The sequence below is a fragment of the Bos indicus genome, chromosome 9 (assembly GCF_029378745.1).
Source record: "Bos indicus isolate NIAB-ARS_2022 breed Sahiwal x Tharparkar chromosome 9, NIAB-ARS_B.indTharparkar_mat_pri_1.0, whole genome shotgun sequence".
Lineage (NCBI taxonomy): Eukaryota > Metazoa > Chordata > Mammalia > Artiodactyla > Bovidae > Bos > Bos indicus.
In genome coordinates, this window is record NC_091768.1 from 59,844,221 (window position 1) to 59,868,071 (window position 23,851).

The 23,851-nt window shown below is 38.8% G+C and overlaps 1 long non-coding RNA gene across 1 annotated transcript in view; it reads right to left on the reverse strand.

The window, feature by feature from the left end:
- Positions 1-23,851, reverse strand: part of LOC139184924 (uncharacterized) — a 66,935-nt gene that overhangs the window by 20,884 nt on the left and 22,200 nt on the right. The window contains exon 2 of the long non-coding RNA XR_011568464.1: positions 10,435-10,548. This is a non-coding gene — a long non-coding RNA (uncharacterized lncRNA). The remainder of the gene's footprint in view (positions 1-10,434; positions 10,549-23,851) is intronic.

The following is a 23,851-nucleotide window of genomic DNA, read 5'->3' on the forward strand; positions in this document are numbered from 1 at the left end:
AAATGGGAACAATAAGAAAGTAGGGTTGTAATCCTAATATAAAGTAGAAGCTAGGCCAAAAGGCAACATTCAAGAAAACTAAATGCATTATGCAATGCTAAAAGCCAGAGTTCACAAAGAAGATAGGATAGTTATAAATACCTATACCCCAAATAACACATAAAGTTCTAATACAGATCAGGAGTACTGATGACATAAGGAAAAAAGATGGAAACGCACTTTCAGTACAAAATAAAAGGAAAAATATAAATAAGAACATAGAAGATTGAAACAATATAATAATTGGATATGTCTTTAAATATATACAATACTATCCTTGAAATAAAAAAAAAATATCTTAGAGTGCACATGAAAAATTCACCAAAATTGTTAATATGTTATTTGACAAAGAAAACATCATACAGTTACATAAAGTAAAAACGTTACAAACAACACACACTGATCACAATGCAATAAAATTAGAAGTGAAAAATACAATTAAAAATGTAAAAAGCCTTCCAACCTGGAAAATGTTTATTTTGTTAAACAACTCATAGAAAAAAATTGAAGAAAATAGAAATTACCAAACTTCTGAATATTAAAAATGAAAATGCTACATGTCAGAGAGTCTGGTGGATATATCCAAGGCAGTGATCAAAAGAAAATTCATAGCCTTGAATATCTATATTAATTAAAATAAAATAATAAATGAAAATAAATGATAAATTAAATTAAATGATAAATTAAAATAAATGAAACTTACAATTCAGAACTAGAAGCAAGCACTAAAAAGGAATATAAAAATAAAAGTAGAAATTAAAGATGCAGAGAATTAGGGGAAAAGGGATTAAAATTTAAAATCAAAGTTCTGGTTCTTTAGTTCTTCAGTTGCTAAGTCATGTCCAACTCTTTGTGACCCCACGGACTGCATCATGCCAGGCTCCCCTGTCCTCCACTCTCCCCTGGAGTTTGCTCGGATTCATGTCCATTGCGTCAGTGATGCTCTCTAACTATCATCCTCTGTTGCCTTCTTCTCCTTTTGCCTTCAATCTTTCCCAGCATCAGGGTCTTTTCCAATGACAGGCTTTACGCATCAGGTGGTCAAAGTACTAGAGCCACAGCTTCAGCATCAGTCCTTTCAATTCAGGGTTCATTTCCTTAAAGATGGACTGGTTTGATCTCCTTACAGTCCAAGGGACTCTCAAGAGTCTCCTCCAGCACCGCAGTTTGAAAGCATTAAATCTTCTGTCCTCAACCTTCTTTATGGTCCAACGCTCACATTTGTACATGACTACAAACACCCTCTTCCAACAAAACAAGAGAAGACTCTATACATGAACATCACCAGATGGTCAACACCGAAATCAGATTGATTATATTCTTTGCAGCCAAAGATGAAGAAGCTCTATACAGTCAGCAAAAACAAGACCAGGAGCTGACTGTGGCTCAGATCATGAACTCCTTATTGCCAAATTCAGACTGAAATTGAAGAAAGTAGGGAAAACCACTAGACCATTCAGGTATGACCTAAATCAAATCCCTTATGATTATACAGTGGAAGTGAGAAATAGATTTAAGGGCCTAGATCTGATAGATAGAGTACCTGATGAACTATGGAATGAGGTTTGTGACATTGTACAGGAGACAGGGATCAAGACCATCCCCATGGAAAAGAAATGCAAAAAAGCAAAATGGCTGTCTGGGGAGGCCTTACAAATAGTTGTGAAAAGAAGAGAAGTGAAAAGCAAAGGAGAAAAGGAAAGATATAAACATCTGAATACAGAGTTCCAAAGAATAGCAAGAAGAGATAAGAAAGCCTTCCTCAGAGATCAATGCAAAGAAATAGAGGAAAACAACAGAATGAAAGACTAGGGATCTCTTCAAGAAAATCAGAGATACCAAAGGAACATTTCATGCAAAGATGGGCTCGATAAAGGACAGAAATGGTATGGACCTAACAGAAGCAGAAGATATTAAGAAGAGATGGCAAGAATACACAGAAGAACTGTACAAAAAAGATCTTCATGACCCAGATGATCATGATGGTGTGATCACTGACCTAGAGCCAGACATCCTGGAATGTGAAGTCAAGTGGGCCTTAGAAAGCATCACTACGAACAAAGCTAGTGGAGGTGATAGAATTCCAGTTGAGCTATTCCAAATCCTGAGATGATGCTGTGAAAGTGCTGCACTCAATATGCCAGCAAATTTGGAAAACTCAGCAGTGGCCACAGGACTGGAAAAGGTCAGTTTTCATTCTAATCCCAAAGAAAGGCAATGCCAAAGAATGCTCAAACTACCGCACAATTGCACTCATCTCACACACTAGTAAAGTAATGCTCAAAATTCTCCAAGCCAGGCTTCAGCAATATGTGAACCGTGAACTTCCTGATGTTCAAGCTGGTTTTCAAAAAGGCAGAGGAACCAGAGATCAAATTGCCAGCATCCGCTGGATCATGGAAAAAGCAAGAGAGTTCCAGAAAAACATCTATTTCTGCTTTATTGACTATGCCAAAGCCTTTGACTGTGTGGATCACAATAAACTGTGGAAAATTCTGAAAGAGATGGGAATACCAGACCACCTGATCTGCCTCTTGAGAAATCTGTATGCAGGTCAGGAAGCAACAGTTAGAACTGGACATGGAACAACAGACTGGTTGCAAATAGGAAAAGGAGTTCGTCAAGGCTGTATATTGTCACCCTGTTTATTTAACCTATATGCAGAGTACATCATGAGAAACGCTGGACTGGAAGAAACACAAGCTGGAATCAAGATTGCCGGGAGAAATATCAATAACCTCAGATACGCAGATGACACCACCCTTATGGCAGAAAGTGAAGAACTAAAAAGCCTCTTGATGAAAGTGAAAGTGGAGAGTGAAAAAGTTGGCTTAAAGCTCAACATTCAGAAAACGAAGATCATGGCATCCAGTCCCATCACTTCATGGGAAATAGATGGGGAAACAGTGGAAACAGTGTCAGGCTTCATTTTTGGGGGCTCCCAAATCACTGCAGATGGTGACTGCAGCCATGAAATTAAAAGACGCTTACTCCTTGGAAGGAAAGTTATGACCAACCTAGATAGCATATTCAAAAGCAGAGACATTACTTTGCCAACAAAGATTCGTCTAGTCAAGGCTATGGTTTTTCCTGTGGTCATGTATGGATGTGAGAGTTGGACTGTGAAGAAGGCTGAGTGCCAAAGAATTGATGCTTTCGAACTGTGGTGTTGGAGAAGACTCTTGAGAGTCCCTTGGACTGCAAGGAGATCCAACCAGTCCATTGTGAAGGAGATCAGCTCTGGGATTTCTTTGGAAGGAATGATGCTAAAGCTGAAACTCCAGTACTTTGGTCACCTCATGCGAAGAGTTGACTCATTGGAAAAGACTCTGATGCTGGGAGGGATTGGGGACAGGAGAAGGGGACAACAGAGGATGAGATGGCTGGATGGCATCACTGACTCGATGGACGTGAGTCTGAGTGAACTCCAGGAGTTGGTGATGGACAGGGAGGCCTGGCGTGCTGCAATTCATGGGGTTGCAAACAGTCAGACACGACTGAGCGACTGATCTGATCTGATCTGACTGGATGGCATAACCGACTCAATGGACATGAGTCTGGGTAAACTCCAGGAGTTGGTGATGAACAGGGAGGCCCAGCGTTCTGCAGTCCATGGGGTGTTGCACTCCATGGGACACAACTGAGCGACTGAATTCAACTGACTGGAAAAAACCATAGCTTTGACTATATGGACCTTTGTCGCCAAAGTAATGTCTCTGCTTTTTAATATGCTATTTAGGTTTGTCACAGCTTTTCCTCCATGGAGCAAGTGTCTTTTAATTTCATGGCTGCAGTCACCATCTGCAGTGATTTTGGAGCCCAAGAAAATAAATTCTGTCACTGCTTCCACTTTTTCCCCTTTTATTTGCCATGAAGTAATGGGACCAGATACCATGATCTTAGTTTTTTGAGTGTTGATTTTCAAGTCAACTTTTTCACTCTCCTCTTTCACCCTCAGCAAGAGGCTCTCTGCTGCTGCTGCTGCTGCTAAGTCGCTTCAGTCATGTCTGACTCTGTGCGACCCCATAGATGGCAGCCCACCAAGCTCCATTGTCCCTGGGATTCTCCAAGCAAGAACACTGGAGTGGGTTGCCATTTCCTTCTCCAATGCATGAAAGTGAAAAGTGAAAAGTGAAAGTGAAGTTGTTCAGTTGTGTCCTACTCTTCATGACCCCATGGACTATAGCCTACCAGGCTCCTCCATCCATGGTATTTTCCAGGCAAGAATACTGGAGTGGGTTGCCATTGCCTTCTCTGAAAGAGGCTCTCTAGCTCCTTTCAGATACAGCAATCTTGATTTCAGCTTGTCACTCATCCAGCCCAGCATTTCACCTGATTGATAAATCAATGAAAATCAAAGAATTGTATGAGTTATTTGTATTGTATGAAAATAGATTTTCAATGAAAATCTATTGAATTGTATGAGTTCTTTATATATTTTGGATATTAATCTCTTATCAGATATATGATTTGAAAATATTTTCTCCCATTCCAGAGATTGCCTTTTCATTCTGTCAATGGTTTTCTTTGCTCTGCAGAAACTTTTCAGTTTGATGTAATCCCACTTATTTATTTTTGCTTTTGGCGTTTTTGCTTCCAGTGGTAAGTCCATAAAAATCACTGCCAAAAAAGATGTCAACAAGCTTACCCTCTATATTTTATTCTAGGAATTTTATGTCTTTAGATCTTTGATCCATTTTGAGTTGATTTTTGTATATGGTGTAAGATAGGGATCCAGTTTTTATTCTTTTGCATGTGGCTGTCCAGTTTTCCAAGCACTATTACTTGAAGAGACTATCTTTTCTCTATTGTGTATACTTGCTACTGTTGTCAAAAATTAGTTTATCATATATGTGTGGGTTTATGTCTGAGGTCTCTGTTCTGTTCCATTGATCTATGATTGCTATAAGTTTATAATATAGTTTGAACCCCTTTATTAAAATTTTCAGTTTAATTATTATATTCAGCTCTGTAATATCCATTTGGTATTTTCTTACACTTTCCATCCCTGTTGAAATTCTCAGTTTATTTATGCATTCTTCCGCTCTCAGTGAACATTTTTAAGACCACTATTTTTAATTCTTTATCAAGGAAATTAATTATCTTCGTATCATGAAAGTCTGTCTCTGGAGTTTTACCTTATTCTTTAGTTTGGAACATATTCCTCTATTTCTTCATTTTCCTTGACGGTCTGTTGGTTTCTGTTCATTAGGTAAAATAGCCACCTCTCCATCTTGATGCAGTGGTCTTATCTAGGAGATGAAAATTATAGCCCGGTCCTAGCTCATTTGTCTGTCAAATCTTTTGTTACTGTCCAAGTTGCCTTCTTTGTTCTTAGGATTTCCAGAAACTGAAGCTGTGCCAGGACCTGTCAGTGTCCCAAAGAAAGGATCTCCATCAGCATCTAGATGCAGGCTTATGAGAAGCCAAACATTTAGGCAGTAGCTTTGAAAGAAAGACTGGGAGCTGGGCGTTTTTGTCTGCCCGCTCTGCAGTGAGCCTTGGGGGTATAGCCAGTTAGGAACTCTCTGTTTCCTATAGTCCCGTGGGATCCATGACCACAAGTCCTACTGGCTACCAGATGCGGACTATCAGGACTTCATCCTCTGAACTGCAACCACAGAAGCCAGGGTACGAGACGTGTGCACAAGCTCCTTCCACGGAGACACCAGTGCCCTGGGGCAGAGCAGAGGGAGAACATGGAGACAGTGCCCACCAGCCTCCCAGGTCTCAGGGGACAATCACAAGCATTTATAAGACACGACTGAGCGACTAATACAAACACACACACACACACACACACACACACACACGGAGTAAAATTTACAAACAAATCTGGACTTCATCTTAGTAGGTTTGTTTTTGTGGTGGTAAAGTGTATGAATCCTTATACTATTTTATATGCATTGAAGGGATAAGCAAATGAGCAAATGTGTTGATGTTGAGAGAAGCCAGAGTTCTCACTGCACAAGAAGAGACAGGCAAGTGTGGAATGAAGAAAGGCAAGTAAAGAACTTTGTGAATTTGGATTAAAATCAGAGATATCAGCAAGAGCTCATGGTTTCTAATACACAAATACATACAAGTTCAGCAAGAGCTCCTTGCAGAAATACTAATGTACGTCTGGGGCAGGAAAAGTCTAAGATCAGCCTTAAACAACTTTTTTATATCAGAAATTCAGAAAGCACTCCAAAAAATGATGGAAACATGTCAAAAAAAAAAAAAAAAAAAACCACAAGAGCCAGCTCAAAGGGCCTCCCACTGACCAAATCTGGGTCAATTTGAGCATGAAAATAATTACAATAAGAATCACAATCTATTGAATAAAGTAGGAATTCATGAATACTAGATGACAATGGTAATGATAGATGATACATACATACCTATATAAGTACATAAACTTTTGTAATGTATCTTATTTCAATATTAATGTCTTTGGTTATCAATAGCAATGGGTTTCAGCTCCCTCTATTTCTCCTTTGAAATATCAGCCCATTTCTTTCCCCCTTATTTTGATCATCATAGTACACCTATGATGGCAAAACTTTATATTTTGCAACTAAATTTGCAACTTGTCATTTTCCTAATTTTTCATTTTCCTTTTAACAAAACTTTATCATATTAATTGTAACTATTTTTTCTAATTTGTCATTTTTCTTTTAATAAACAGGAATATTTTGTCTTTAAAAACTCCTTCTGACAGTATATGCACATTACAGAAAATTAATTCTCCTTCATAAAAATAAAATAAAACGTCCCATTAAATCCCTAGAAGGCACTGCTAATGCTGAAATGGAAGAGGAAAGGAAAGAGACAGAAAAGAGGGAGCCAAACTGTGAGGGTTAATGAGAGAGGAGTCGTATTCCCTCTGTTGTGCCTTAAACCATTCAATTGCAATAAGGAAGGACATCAGAAGAGAAAAATGTGATCCCCTTCCACAGAGAAATTAATTACTTTCTTAGATTTGAAACCTTTCCAATGAAAAATTTCCTGTTGCCCAGAAGCACCTTTCTAATTAATGATCTTTAGTTTCTCAGGTAAGCTCATGCTGCACAAATCCCTTCTCAGTTTATAAGGAAAGAGGCATTTAAGGCCTGAACTGCAGGAAGAAAGGACAGGAAAGTTACATAGAGGAAATGAACTGAGCCAGGCACCCCACTCTTAATGCTTGGAGCTAACGATGGGCTACAAAGATCTTTGCCCCCTGGCTCAGTGGAGAGGAGTGTGTGCTGACTCAAGGCTCCCACGCATTCTTGAAAAATCACTGCACAGTTAACTTCTAAATTACTGAGAACAATTGTAGAGATCAATAGAAAACACCAACCTCTAAAGACATTTCCTACAGCATAATTTGAAGAAGTAGAATACACGAAGCAGTGAGCCAAAGAAAATCAGGTCTTAGCACTAATTAGAAAATTTTCTAAGCTTTCTCTCTCAAGAAAATCAGTTCGTCAGTCAAAGGACCAATTTGAAACATGGTTTACAAATTTTCATTTGGGCTGAAAAAAATTACAGCCGGATATTTGAACCAATGTTCTAAATAAAATTGTGAGACTAATTAGTTACTGTTAATAAAATTGTAACAGAAAATTGATTATTCACTAGTAGTTAAAATCTGTTTTCCACAAGTCAGAACGAAGACAGCCTATAAAGCAAAAAAAATAAAACCCCACTAGAGTATCTCGTTTAATCAGAGACGGGAAAAAGGAGATTAATACTGGGTCCCCAGAAATATAACTTCCTCCTTTAAACTATGATTTTATAACATTTACTTCCAACAATTAATAAATGCTCACCTTGTGACTAGCTATTAATCCCAACTAGCAAAGCAGTCTTCTTTCTTTTACTGTGTAGCTTGATCTTGTTTGCCCTAGAGTACAGATGCCACAGAGCACTACAACACATATGTAAATCTGTGTGGGTGTTTTGGGGGGGCACATTGCTTCTCGAGTAAATAGTTTAGAGGCTTATTCTGCTCTTCCCATGGATGAAAATTCCTACTTAACCTCCACTCAAACCTGCCCATCTCATTTGATTTTTTGTATGAGTGCTCCAACTGTTCACACTGATGTGAGCAGTGCCCTGAAAATACACCTGCCGAAAGCTACTCTTCTTTTAAGTAAAAATTAGAAAATAAATTCTCCTTGAGCAGAACAATTGGTCCACGCTTTCTCTTCACTCAAAGGGTTACTGGCTTATAGAAACAAGCAGCCAGGGTGTTAGGTGGCCTGTTACCTTTCTTTAAAGGCAAATCACGCTTTCTGTCCCAGGTGATTGGTTTGACCAGTCCCCACCATCACCACCCATAGGTCTACCATCCTCCTCGCGTGCAGACCCAAAACGTGGTACAATTTGGATCTATTTCCTTTCATTTCATCCTTGCTGCATGTTAAGGTTTTAATACTTGTTAAAATATGTAAATACAAAAATAGAGTTTAAGTGAATAAATAAGAATTGTAAATATATACTGGGACCAACTAGATATCTGCAAGAGGACACAGTTGTATTCTAAAGTCATGTAAAGATTTTCCTGATAAACATTAGGCAGATTGGAACATTAACATATCCTAATTAAATATATTTGCTGTAGAAAGTTAGGAAAATACAGATATGCCTAACAAAATGAAAATCTCTCATAACTCCACTCCCTGAGATGACCACTGGTAGCATTTGGCATATGTCCTTTCTGATTTTTTCCATTCTTATATATGTTGCTTTTTCTTACAGTAGTAGGTCTCATACTATATAGCCTGCTTTTCAATGTGTTTTCTATTATCAATAAACATACCTCTACAACATCATTCTTTACGGGTGGATTTTATGAATGCCCTAATTTAGTTATCCAAACCTTAAAGCTTTTCAGATGCTATACCTGGATCTATATTTTGTATATAATTTTGACTTCATGACTGCTTTGTGATAGTTAATACAAACTGACCAGGCTCCACTGAAAGCCTAGTATTTTATCAAAACATTAGCAATAATGTTCAGCCTTTAGAGGAAACTACGCAACATAATGTGAAATCCAGCTAAATTATTATTATTTTTTATTGAACTACAACATTTAGCTCCTCGGGCTCATCTGCTATCAATTAGAGTGATAAGCAGGCACTCAAAAGCTAGCTTTTCAATTATGTTTTCTACCTTTCAACCGAAATGTTCCTGTCATTGCAAATCATGTAGTAATTTTGTAAAGGCTTTATCGTAGCAACCAAGTGATAACTTTAAAATCAAGAATCTAAACCAATTAATTCCTAACATTAATTACTTCTTCTAAAACAAAAGGCACTTTAAAGTAAGTGACTGCAAATATACTTTTTATCCCACTAACAATCCTTATCTCTTTTTTCCCCAGCTCACAATTCTGTTGACAACTCATGCTCAGACTCAAATCATCATTCAAATCATAATTAAAGCATAATTCTGAGCTCTCTTTGTACATGCTAATTCCACAGGCACCAGATGTAAAAGCCACACAGAAATTCCTATAGAGTATTATTAGCTTGCAAGGAGCAGAATTAAGATGCATAAAAGTATCTTGTATAGCAAGTAAATATTTTGGTTTTAATTACATTATTACCTTGTTTTATGCCACTAATTACTACAATTTATTGTATAATTGACTCTCAGAAAAAAATGTTACCAAAGAAGTTCTGCATAAACTGAAGATAGTATATACTAATGATTTGGCCTAACCCTCTGTTCCCTTAAAAATAAAACGTAAAATACTTTTATAGTAGATTTGACAAATTACTTTCCTATTTTCCCACTAATACATAAAGTTTATCATATGCTACAGTTATTTGTTGATTTATTTCTCATAAATCACAGGGTAATAAAAAATTGTATTCTCAAGCTAGGGACAATACATTAAGCTGCCTTTATTCCCTACAACCCATGCTAGAACTTGAAACTTAGTAGGTGCTCAATTAATTTTATTAATTAAATTAATGAACTAATCATGTAATGCATTCATTTCACTCAACATAATAAAAGCATTATTGTTAAATACTAGCTAGTATCTATTTCAGCCTTTACAGATTAAAAGCCTGCAGCCTTAGAGCAAAAGACTGAACATTAGCAATAATAACAGTTTGCTGTAGATTGAAAACAAATGAACTCATTCTGGGACTGGGCAGTCATTCATAAGCCACTTGAGAGGCCTACCCTCTTGCAGTTTATGACCCCAGTCAAGTCTTTCTAGTGAAATAAAGCCTTGTGTTCACTCTGGGGCCATCCATTGTTCTCTCTATAATTTGTACCAAATTGTAAAGGTTATAAATACTTGTGGTGAAGCTGCCTTCACTCACGGTTAGGTGCCATTTTTTTTTTTTTAATAACTACAAGACCAGGGACTAGCATTTACCTACTTCATAATAACCTAATCATACATACCTTTGAACTCAGGATGTTCTTCAAATGCCATGATTTATTATGTTCTTCTTGGTCACATAATAGTCAACCCCATCAAATTCAACTAGGCCAACTTCATTCTCTTAGGAGTAGTAGCTAGCAATAAAAAGTGAAGAGTCATTTCTTAAACGAAACTATATACACTTGAATTCTTTCCAGATTTAAAAAACTAATAGATTATGTTGCAAGTGACAATAAAATGAGTGAAAATAAGCACAGTTAAACACAGAAATTTTCTCTGCCTACCACTTCTAAGCCTATTTTCTTCTTGTTGCTGTGATTTTAATTTTTCTTGAACTAATGTGCCCTCTAATGGTTAAAATAAAGATATAATCAAAACCATAAAAGAAATGCCAATTTATCAACTGCCAGGAATATTTCTATTCAAAAAATACTTCTTTAACTTGAACCTATGCCTTCAACATATGTCTTTAATAAATAGCTAGAACATGCATTTTATGTATTCTGTACAACAGATAATGCAAACGAGGAACAGCAAACAGATCTTGTCAAATAGATTTAAATGTACTTCCTATTTTTAAAAAGCATCAATTTTTTTTAATGATATCTATAATTAAGTCTTGCATGTGCTGAAGTTGAAATACAGATTGGGGTTATACCTATTCTAATATCATAACTTAAGCATTTAATTAAAAACAGCTATTAATCCAAAATAGATTATTTTGGTTCTTCCTTCATTTTTATTTTTCTAACATGAACTGAAAGTCTGCCTCTAACCTTTAAAAAATGTAAACATATGCACACACGAAAAAATTAAATACAGTTCTGTTTGTTCACAGTTTACCTTCACTGTTCATGCTCTCCTACTTTTGGTTCAGCTGTAATATTAGAAAGTAATAGAAATTTAGTAATTACCCAGTTAACGTGACCAGTGGCAATAGTCTGCTGAGCTAAGGAGAGTCAAGGAGAAATTGCTTGAATTATTTACCTTCGTTTACTAAATTCAGGAAACTTATTGCAGCTTTATAATACAATTTATTTTGAACAAGAATGTGGTCAAGACAGAAAAACATATATACAGAAAATTTATTTAATTCTGTCTATCCAGAAGAATAGAATTGAAATCAAAGGCAAAAACAGAGACTACCATGTTTAAAGATTTTCTGCCTTGTTTAACCATTACTGTTAGTACTTTAGATAATTTGCTTCTTATCAAAACATGGTAGTATGCTCACAACATGGAATGTTCAAGTCCCTTCCAACTTGAAATGTATTTTAAAATTATTAATGTATGTTTTTTCAAAGGCAGCCTTTTTCTTGCCTCAGAGAGTAAAGACATTATTTTTCCTATTATAAACATAAGGTAACTGTCATTGAGGTGAACTGACCTACCAAATACTGCACAAAAACAGTGACAGAAGCTAGACTAGAATTTAGAATGATTTGTGCAGTTTGCTGATTTTGGCTGGTTCTTTGTGTGCATAACAGGAATGTGTTTTTTTGTTAGAGAAAAATTACATCTTCCTGAATTATATTTCTGCTTTTACCTTTCAGCATAATTTTATAGAGAACATTCTGTATTCAATACCTGGTATATTAGTTTTTCTTATTTTAAGTGAATGCTAAACTACTGAAAGGGCTGCAGGTTGAGGGGCAGGAAACTTGAGTTCCAGTTCAGTTTGTGCCCCTAAGTGAACTTCCATAGATACGAAAGATGCTGAGCCTTGACCGCTCACCAAATAAAGAAGATTGAATTAGATAACCTCTGATCTCCCTCCTAATTTAAAACTGGGGGTTCTTTTTTTTAATAGGAAGATAGAAAAATAGTATTTTTGCAAAATGGTCAAGTACAGTGAAAATTGAAAAGAAAAAAAAATTTGATTATCTTAGAAAAGCTAAATAGCATCTTGAATTTTATAGTTCAATTCAGTGCAGTGCAGTCACTCAGTCGTGTCCGACTCTTTGCAATCACATGAATTGCAGCACGCCAGGCCTCCTTGTCCATCACCAACTCCCGGAGTTCACCCAGACTCATGTCCATCAAGTCGGTGATGCCATCCAGCCATCTCATCCTCCGTTGTCCCCTTCTCCTCCTGCCCTCAATCCCTCCCAGCATCAGAGTCTTTTCCAATGAGTCAACTCTTTGCATGAGGTGGCCAAAGTACTGAAGTTTCAGCTTTAGCATCATTACTTCCAAAGAACACCCAGGGCTGATCTCCTTTAGAATGGACTGGTTGGATCTCCTTGCAGTCCAAGGGACTCTCAAGAGTCTTCTCCAACACCACAGTTCAAAAGCATCAATTACCAAATGCCTATTAAAGACCCACCTCCACAACCATGGATTTTAGACACATGAGAGGCAGAATAAGGTGATGATTAAGACATGGACTCAGGAGGTAATGGAACTGGGTTTGAATCCCAGCTCTCTTGGCTACTAGTTTTATGACTTTGGACAAGTAATTTAACCTTTCCAGATCTTAGTTTCCTCATCTGTCAAGTCAGGAAAAGAGTGGAAACTTCATGGAGTTATTATGAGGATTCATCTTATTTTTATGAATCAAATGCTCAGAATACCACCAGGTACAAAATGAATCATCAAAAAAAAAAAAAATGTTAGCACTTTTAGAATGGCCAATTTAACTTTTTCCCTCAGTCATAATGGCAGAACACTAAAAAGGCAATTAAGTTAATTTTAATGACTCAGCCACCTGGCAATCTTAATTTCTATTTTTTATTATCAAGGTGCTCATAAATCCTAGTTTCCCAGTTTATACATGTTCTCCTAGGGTATTATGAATAACAACCTCTTTTATCCTCAGTGTCTAGATTTGGACAATAAAGTATATAATCATCCTGATTATAAAATGGATTATTCAATTGTTCTCCTGCACAATGAGGAAAATAAATTAGATGGCCTCTGAGGTTACATAAAGCATAGGTTACAATATATTGGATACGAATGGAAAGAAATGTTTGGATGTTTTGTAAATAAAGTCTAAAATATAAAGAGCTATTAGCTGTTGTCAAGATGGCATATTTGATAGCTTTGTTATATTTAAATAAAAAGTTTGAATTGTGTATGGAGGACTACTTTTATTTCGCTTGTTCCAAACGCATGAAAAGCTCTCTGAACTGGACCTCACTCTCATTCAGGTCTTCCTTTCTTCTTTCCCACCTGCTTTCACTATTTTTTCCACTAGATGTGAAATGGGTTGAGGAGTGGGCAAAAAGAAAGAGCTTCTCCCCTCTCCTTAAACTCAACCATTAAATTAAGCTTCCCCCTAAAACTGACCAGTCTCCAATCCTAGCCTGGTAGGCAATCACTCCTAAACAAATATTAACTGAACTTCTTAAATATAGGGAAGAAAGAATAGATTTGTAAGAGTCCTATGTCACTGCATGATATCTACAGAAAGATAATATCAAACCTGAGAAGTAATAACATCTTCATTTAGCACATTGTTAACATTTTAAAGTATTTATCCAACAGCATGCCCATGCTGCACCTCCGCTTTATCATGCTGTTGTTTTGTCACTAAGTCATGTCCAACTCTTTGTGACCCCTTGGACTGTAGCCCACCAGGCTCCTCTGTCCATGGGATATTTTCCAGGCAAGCATACTGGAGTGGGTTTCTATTTCCTTCTCCAGAGGATATTCCCAACCCAGGGAGTGAAACTATGTCTCCTGCTTAGCAGGAGGATTCTTTTTAACTTATTTATTTTTAATTGGAGGATAATTGCTTTAACATTGTGTTTGTTTCTACCATACATCAACATGATCAGCCATAGGTATACATATGTCCCTTCCCTCTTGAACCTCCCTCTCACCTCCCATTCCATCCCAATCCTCTAGGTTGTCACAAAGCACCAGATTTGAGGTCCCTGAGTCATACAGCAAATTCCCACTGGCTATCTGTTTTACACATGGTAATATAGATACTTTCATGCTGCTCTCAATTTGTCCCACCGTCTACTTTCCTCACTGTGTCCACAAGTCTGTTCTTTGTCTATGTCTGTATTGCTTTGGCAGGCAGATTCTTCACCACTGAGCCACCACGTAAGCCCCCACCTTATATTACATTTAATGTTAAAAGGAACACCATCTTAAACCACAAGTAGAATTTGAGTCCTCAGATAAAGCTAGACTCTAGTGCTAGCACATTTACCAGATATAGTATAAAGAAAGATGCCTTCTCTGTTTAAAGATTTGTCTAAAAGAAGTCTTGTGTTAAACAGATTCTGGTTCTGATAAAGGCTGATGTTCTCAAAGGTATCTGCCCTAACAGAAAAGCCAGTTAATGAGGATGGCAGCTTGAGAAATGATAGTTTCATGGCCCTGATTGTACCAACCAAAAAAGGGGACGATTAATAATACAATACTGTAAAGAGGGAAAAGAGGGTGAAAATGTACCTCTCACGGTTCAAAAGGTAGATCAAGAATTATATGACCTAAAAATCTTGGAAGGTCAAATTTGGTAGAGGGAAACATTCGTCTCAAGCTAATTTCAATGATCTGTTCCATTTGATTTTCCTATAAAGAAGTTTCAGCTAAAATATGGAAGCATCCTCTTTAATTCATGCCATAGAAAAAGAGGTTTATTCTGTCATTTGATCAGTAACACCAACGCAGAAAGTGTAAGAGAATGTATTATTAGAGACAACAATATCTAAAGAGCAATATACTAATTCACAAAGTGAACTTCCCTATCATATTACCTCAAGTAACTTATTGTTTTGATTGATTTCACTAAGAGTATTTCTGTTTTTCCTGGATGATCTGTGTTTATATAAAACCATTAGGAAGGAAGCAAATGCAGTTCTGGGCAGTGAGGTCCCAGTCCTGGTGCCCACTTCATCAGACCCTTCTGGAAAAGAGTCTTTCTGTCCCTCAGACAGGTCTTTCTGCTTGCAGTCCTACACCCTGCTGGCCCTGAACAAAGGTATGTTAAATCTTAGAGGCATTGAAAGGCTCCCAAAATAGTGCCCATCAAATCTAGTACTGATAAGTTCCCAGGTTTACAGCGTTTCCTGTGCCTTGAAGGATTGATTCCAGAAGGTCCTTATTAAAATACAAATATTTACTGGAAGAACTAACATTTTATCATCCACTCTGATAGCAACACCAGCTTTGTAATTTCATAAGCTCCTTGTTAGAAAAGGCATTGAAAAAATGAGATTAGTTTCCATTCATTCAAACATATATTGTCAGCCTACCACAGCGAGACTAATTGCTGGAAATCTCAAAATAAATAAAGCAGTGTCACTGCCCTCGGGGAGTTTACTGTCGGTGGGGAAGATGAACATATACACAATCATTTCTATAAAGTATTGCATGATGAGTCTTAATAAGGAACCATTTGATAATAATGAACAGAAACTCAACTGGTCAAGTTAAATAAGAAGATATTAGCATAGACTTGAGTGTCTAAAAAGCAGCTGGAGCATCAAAAGGGACTCCAGTAGGAATTAACAAGCCACCAAGAACCAAGACAAGTCCCCACTCATTCTCTATTTGTTTGCTCATCACTTACACATGCTTTTTCTTGCAATTTGCCCATTTTCCTACCTTTCCTTACAGATCATCTCTCTTGGCTTGCACATACGACCACATCAACCCTTGAGACCATAAGACCTTACTCATCCAACACCCACAGCCAACTAATTAACTCTCTCCTTCCACCCCTATTATCAATTCCTTAGAAAGAGAAACTGACCTAATCCTACACTAATCCAAGAATAGAGTCTTGGCTTTTAAAAAATGTGGGAAATAATCTCCATCTCCAATACAATAAGGTAATTTCAAGGTGAGCCTTGGAGGAAAGGTAGGCATCTTCCAGAGAAACAAAGGGAAAAATGCAATTCAAGCAAACAGATTGTCATATTCAAAGGTATATGGATGAAGCAAAGTAGCCCGTATATGGAGAAGGCAATGGCACCCCACTCCAGTACTCTTGCCTGGAAAATCCCATGGACGGAAGAGCCTGGTAGGCTACGGTCCATGGGGTCGCTAAGAGTCGGACACGACTGAGAGACTTCACTTTCACTTTTCACTTTCATGCACTGGAGGAGGAAATGGCAACCCACTCCATTGTTCTTGCCTGGAGAATCCCATGGACGGAGGAGCCTGGTGGGCTACAGTCCATGGGGTCGCACAGAGTCGGACACGACTGAAGCAACTTAGCAGCAGCAGCAGTAGCAGTGGTATAAAGATCCACAGCAAGGAAGCTATTGATAATGCTGGGAAGATAGCCAGGGATAACAAAGTATCTTTGTATGCTCTGCCAAGGTATATGATTTTTATCCAATAGCTGAGGGAGGTGGGGCATGAAAATTTTTACTGAAGGGGAGACTAAAGCAGACCTGTGCTTTAGGATGAAGACAAAAAACAAAAAAAAAAATCCTCTAATAGCAGGGTGAGGGTGGACTATTAATACAAGAAGACCAGACTGAATGTACCACTCTGGAAGCTACTTTAGTAATTCAGACAAGAGACGGTATAGTTTCAAAATTGGACCATGGCAAAGAGGATATAGAGGAGAGGAAGGATTCAAGAGCATTATGAAAGCAGAATATAAAATTCAGCAGCAGCAGAGTCAATTCAGAAAAGCAAAGAATCACAAACTTTGATACAGGGAGAAGGAAAGTCTAACCTTAACCCACAGCTGGTGCTAAGGGATGCATCAGACATAGGGAAATAACACACTGAAGGAAGGGAGGGTGGGCCAAGGAGAGTCACTTTGCATCCTTTCCGATCTATCCTTAGAGTTGCCTTTCCTATGATCTCTAAACATCTTAATCCACATAAATAAAGACAGACTCCAAATCTTCAGGGTGTGAGCACAAGGGGCATCAAAATAATTAGTAAGCAAACATTAATCAGAGCCATATTCGAGTTACCCTGTCATTTTATTAAAATATCTGTCGATTGAGTCTATTGCATAAAGGGGCAAGAATTCATTCCTGGTGAAGACTTAACTCGTCAGTGCCGGGCCTTGTTTCATTATGTATTCAATTAGAAGTTTTCATGGTGTTGTTTTCCTTTCAGTTCCAAGAATAAAAAGTGAAAAATGAGAAATGTGAACTTCTCAGAAGATCCTGTGACTTTGAAGCCACATATCTGAGTGAATGATCTCTTGCTTTTGCATTTAGAAGCCCTAGGGAGCAACATTATCAGACTGATTATGAATGCGTATATTTTCATAAGAATATGCAATCTTAGCCAGCTCAGCACAGGACACTGAAGTGACTAAGTATCAAATTAAAGATTATTCTTTTTTGTGCAGAATTCACTCCAGCAAGAAATTGAACAAGGGGATTTAAAATCCAAAAACAGTGGGACCACCTCCTGAGACATTATTAATTATTAGTGGGCCCCAGTTTTCCAGTTTCTTATCTCCCTATACACCCAACGCTCCCATTGCTTTAAATTATTATCATTATTTGTTAAATGCTTTCAATGTGCTCGGTACCCTGGCAGGCACAGAAAAAAGTTACCGTACCTGCCCAGGGGCTTTCTACCTAAATTGCACAGATATAAATTAAGTTTGAAAATGGGTTGTAGTTGTCAGTTACAGTCTTTTCTAAGGCTTAGAAGCAATAGAACAAAACTAAAAGTATATAAGTTTGAACACCTCCTTTCTCGGCCGATTTGGTCTTCTTTATATTCCATAGCCTGGTCTACTAACCCAGAAAACAATATCACAGAAACATGCCAAAGGTCAGTAATGAGAGGCCATCAAGCACTCAGAGAAGATTATCAACACTTAGAAACAATCCCGTGTGTCTGACTTCTCACCTTGCTCCCTGTTGTCCTGGGAGGGAACCTGTGGTTCAGAAGCAATAGCAAGTGACGAAAGTTGAGTTGAGGGAAAAGCCTCAAAGCTGACTTCTTCCCTTCGACTTCCCACCTAGTCAAACCTGTAATATCGCCAGCAGTGCCCACACCCTTATTCTAATCCTTACCCTTCTCTCAAAAGCCCATTCTTCCCAGACATCTACCCCAACTCCTGTGACAAATATCTAGAAAAGTAGAGTCGGAAATTTAGTCTGACTCAGGCCCTTGTGTGTATATATATTTTTGTGTGTGTGTTTTAATAAAAATGTAACTGTATAAATGAAAAGAAAATGGGAGTACCCTTTCACCTCTATGTGTGCCCTCCACTCCCATTACTAACAAAAACAATCCTTTTAAAAATATCAAAAAATGCTTTGTTTGCCTCCAGGTCTGATGGGAGACGGCAAAAGCAACGAATAAGGGCTCTATTTCACCAACAGATGAAGAAAACCCAGACAAAAACCACTTGAGACAGCTATGGAAGTGAAAACGAGACCCCCACCTTGAGTCAGAGAAGACAACTGCAGGGGAGAAGAGGAAAGGGGAGGGTATAGGAAACGGCCTGAGACTCCAGAAAATGACGGGGATTTACTCTACCAGAACCCCAGGAGGTTCCCCATATTGTAACTCCACTGCCATTGCAGCCACCACCAAACCAACAACAACCCCCAGATCCTAGCCCAGCTTCCAGCAGTGGCCTTGGGGCCCACCACCAATGGTTCCTCATCAGGGCATCCCCTACTTCATCCATCCAGCAGAGAGGAAGGGAGGAGCTCTTCTGGACCTCGCAGAGGGGAACCACTAGGTACACCCAGATGCTCAATCACTGAAAGTTATTTTCTGACACAATATTGTTACACATAATGAATTATCTAACTTTGGACATATATTTTCCCTCTGAAATACACATTCCTTGAAGACAAAGCTCCTATCTGAGCATGAATACAATGAAAACTGCATAAGAATACATTTCCAAGGGATAAGTACTCATATATCACTTCATTACTGTCTACTGGCTTGAACCTCTGCCTTGAGCCCCACAAAGCCAGCTCCTCAGTCCCTTGTGGGCATGCCTGCTAAGTTGTTTCAGTCGTGTGTCTTTGCAACTCTAAGGACTGTAGACCACCAGGCTCTTCTGTCCATGGGATTCTCCAGGCAGGAATACTGGAACAGGTTGCCATGCCCTCCTCCAGGGGATTTTCCTGACCCAGGGATCGAATCCGTCTCCAGCATCTGCCTGCATTGGCAGGAGGGTTCTTTACTACCAGCACCACCTCACTGCAACCCAGCAAAGCACCAACTATGACCACTTCTACAACTAACAATGTCCGATTCTGTCATCTCTGGCCTTCTCTTATGTTTTCCATCTGTATTCATCCAGTCCTGCATTTCCTCCCCCAAGCAGGTTTACCCACACATTCATTATTGATGTAAAGATTATGTGCTGAGTGTCTACTGTATACAAAACACTGTACTGACTACAAAGCATTGTTAAGCTTGGAGTCTGGGGAGTTTTAGCATTCTATTCACGTCTGCTCTAACCTACCAATTTCTAAAATGTCAACTAGGTCTTAGTCCACTGATGCAATAGGAACCTAAGTTCTTACTCCTTACACTCCTGGCATTTGTCTGGAGATTCTTGAATGCATGCATAGTTCTTTTTTCTTACTGATCCTTTGCCATCTTATTGTTTGGACCACCAAAAAATCCTGACCTATTTTCTCCAAATGAATCTCAGTTGTTCATTCAAATAAATGAAATTGTCTTCAATAAGCAGCTCAGTGAAACTGTGTATTACAGGGATAATATGAAAGTAACTTTAAAATGTTTATATCCAGAGATAACTCTGAAGAGATGAAGGAAGCAAAGGGAAATAAAAATTGTAATAAAAGAAAATTAAAATAACTAAAATCCTGAGAGTAAGAGGTACAAGTGTGCCACATTTACTTGAAAACATAGATTTAAAAAAAAAAATTTTTTTTTGAGGCAGAGGTAATTTTTCACCTGACAAAAAGATTTACAGTATCACTTTGCAATATGAAAAAAGTATGGTTCAATTAGTAAAAACAGGATAAACATAATTCTTTTCTGGTATATAAGGATCTGTAGTATTTGTACACTAATCGCTCAATATAAATTTGTTAAATAATGGATGGGATGCCCATTTCTCAATTTTTAGCTCCCACTGCATCTTAAAAACCTTACCAAATCTCTAAGAACATAAGAATAACCAGGTGGGAAGCGTATTTTAAGAACAGGTTAAATGATTTAAGATTGGATCAATCCACTGCTTTCTCTTAGCCACCCAGACAAAGGCTAATATATGATTGTCAGACCTGGAATCCATAAATGTCATAAGCACAGAGCTGGAAAATCCGTATCAATGTGCGGGCAGGAGGTTGGTGGATACGGAAGACGAGGGAGAGAGAGGCAGAGAGATTACATTTAAAGAAAACACTTTATAGTCATAGTTTCTAAATGTTGGTTAATGGACTGCTTTAATCTTAATGTAATGTATTTTTTCCTAGTTTTCATACTGCCTAAATTCATTTTATCCAAATTACTATTAGATGTTATTCTTTCTTGCCAGTAAAGTCCCTTTTTTCCATCCATCTCTTCTATACATCTTTATAAGCTTTTCTCATCCTTGCCTCTTCTCCCTTTATTAGTCTATGTAATTTACTCTTCTTTCCACCACTGTCTTTTGTTTTTATCTTAAATCTGACTTGAAAACAAACAAACAAAAAATCTGGTTTGTATACAGTCAGGTCTATAAACAACCGTAGAAGCTAATATAGGATGCTAAAATCAAGTAATGAATAATCATCACCCTACTTTTAATGTATATATTTTTTAAAATCAGCTTTTTGTTTTACTCAGAGAGGATTCTGTCTTGCATTCTTTTTATTGTTATAACCATCTTTACTGAGTTTAAGGTAAAAATGTGAGTTAGTACTTCCAACAAGAGCCCAAATCCTAAGCTAGGAGCCGGGAGAATTCAGGGTCTGTGAAAACTTGGGAGGTGCCTCCCCTTTTGATGAGAATAGATTTGGGTCTGGATGAAGTCACCGATGTGCCTCTCAAGAAACAAATGTCAGCACGACCTATTAAAGTCAACCCCGAGCTAGGTAGCAACAATGAGCTGGGGATTAGCATTGACAGCTCGCTTAATGTGATTCTTTTGGACAGGGATTAATTTAATGTGTTGCTGTCAAATGAAACAAAAAACGAGATGGATTTACTAATGACTCTATTCTATACCACACACTTTTCCACCCCTGATCTATGTCAGAATAAATCTGACAGCAGAAGAAAATAATTTTTAAAATGAAAAGGAAGAAGACATTGCCTTCTAGAGAAGAAACTCAAAAAGGGAGTTTTTAAACTGGGCTTCCAGCAAGGAGGATGGGCGTAAGGAGCAGGGCCAAATTAAGTGAGAGACAACTGAGCGGTCAGGCCACCACCCCAACCAAAACGGGGAACACCAGGGCAGGACCTGGTGTCCGGTCCCAAGCTATGGCACAAATTTACAAGATGCCCCTAATTTCTCCAAGGCCTCACTTACCTTCCGTGTGAAAGTAAAAGGTTGTATTACGAGGCTTTTAAATAGCCTCTCGACTTTAAATTGCTAATCTCTAAAAAGGGTGGCGTGGGGAGAGAGGAGCCAAACCTGCCTGCCAGAGCATTAGCCGTGTTGCAAAGACAACTTACAGTGAGACTGTGACAGAGAGGGGGCGAGTCAAAGAGCGAAGGTTGATCTTTATTTTAGCGAAACGGTTTGCCAAGTCAAATACTAAAGCCTTCTTAAAATAATTTGGATTCTTCTTTGTTCTCTCTAACAAAGAAACTTTAATTCGCAGTTCTCTGCGAGGAAAGACAATGCAGACAAGCCATTTTTAGGTGAAAGGTGTCTCGTCAATTAATAATCATTGAATAATCACTAAGGATTGGCAGGAGCTTTTCATCGAAAACAGTACTCGGAACACGAAAATGCACCGATTTACAATGCAGACTTTTTGCGTGTTATTCTTTGTGGTTGTTTTGCTTTTACCTCATATGAAGTACATACGTCCCTAGTCTTGTTTCTGTGTATATTCCTGTTAAGTTACCGTTAGGTTGGTAAATACCCGCGATTTCCAAAGGTCTGAGTCAGGTCTCATTGACAGGGACGCTCCACCGCGGAGCTTGCGCCCGGGCTCTGGGAACCATCGTCCCCGCCAGGTTCGTGAGTCCTGAAGTGAGCGGTTAACTCAGCAGGAACCCCGGGCATCCTTAGCCCGCAGACCTTTGTGTTGCGTGCCCCGCCAGGGGGCACCCCGCCACGGCGTGGCCAGGGGACCTTGCATGCGACGCGAGATGAGTCTTTGCGCAACGAGGAGGCTAGGGATGGGGCGCTTCTCCCCTCCCCGGAGCCCAGGGCTGCTCGCTTCTCCTTTCTATGCCCAGACTCGGGCTGGGAAAGACTTCGGGCCGCGCCCCCTAAGAAGCGCTCTTGTTTAGGGAGGTAATAATCGCGTCCGCCCCGCCGCCTCCACGGCGTGCTCCAGCCCCGGGCCGCGCCTCCACCCGCCCTGCTCGTCCTTGTTCCCAAGCGGCTGGCGCGATCCCGCCAAAGCCCAGATCCCGGTTGAGGAGCGATGAGAATCCTGACTCTGGCATTTGGCTCGATGACCTTGAGCAGTTTCCCAACCTTTTAAGGTCGATGTTTTCCCACCTATTAAGCGGAACCGAAGACACTGTTTCCGCGGGCTCCCCGTGGGATGAAATGAAAGGATGGATGGAGCTCCTAGCGCCCTGCCCCGTCTTCGTTCCGCTTCTTTTCTGCGTTGTCTTTTTTTTTTCTTTGCCTTTTGCTATCATTTTTGACTCGTGTGTTTTTCCTTGGTTTTGTCTTCCCAATTTCCCGAAGAATTCGTTTTCTTCTCTTCTTTGATTTCTTCCTTTCCTCCCAAGCTCATTATTGTAGCCAACAAATTCATTAAAGATTTGTTTCCACTTCCTATTGGACCCTAGACTCCCCAAGATAATAAATGCCCATAATCTCCATTCGCCCCCTCCCTGGGTCACCCAAATAATCGGGCAGTCAAGGAAGAACTCTGCTTATTGTGTAAATACGGTCTCAAGACACAAGTCCCTTCGCCCTACTTCCAACCATTAAATTTCTGATCTCTGGGACCCCTAAAACCACCAACGTGCCTTGTCATAATGTCCTCGACGCCGCCAGGCCCAGAAATCTATGCCAGGGCTCATCAAACGTCCCCAAGCGCCTGCGAACGGTACTGGGAAGCTGAAACTGGAATCCAGTCTTGAATTACTAGTCTTGGTTTCTTACTAAGAGAAAAAGCAAATTCATATATGATGGTCCATACTTACACAGAAACATATTTTTTAATCTTCAAATAAGCTCAAAGGTACAGCTTTTAAAAAGCACAAGGTACACTCGTGCTTTTTAAGCATGTTCTGTGATTTTTACCTGTAAAACCGAGATTTAGATCAAGTTCTTATTTACTGGGAGTGGGTTAGAGAGAGAAAACCGGACTGCCTAAAACTTGAATTGCCTAAAAATGAGCTGCCTTTATATTCATTTATTGAAACATTTTAAAG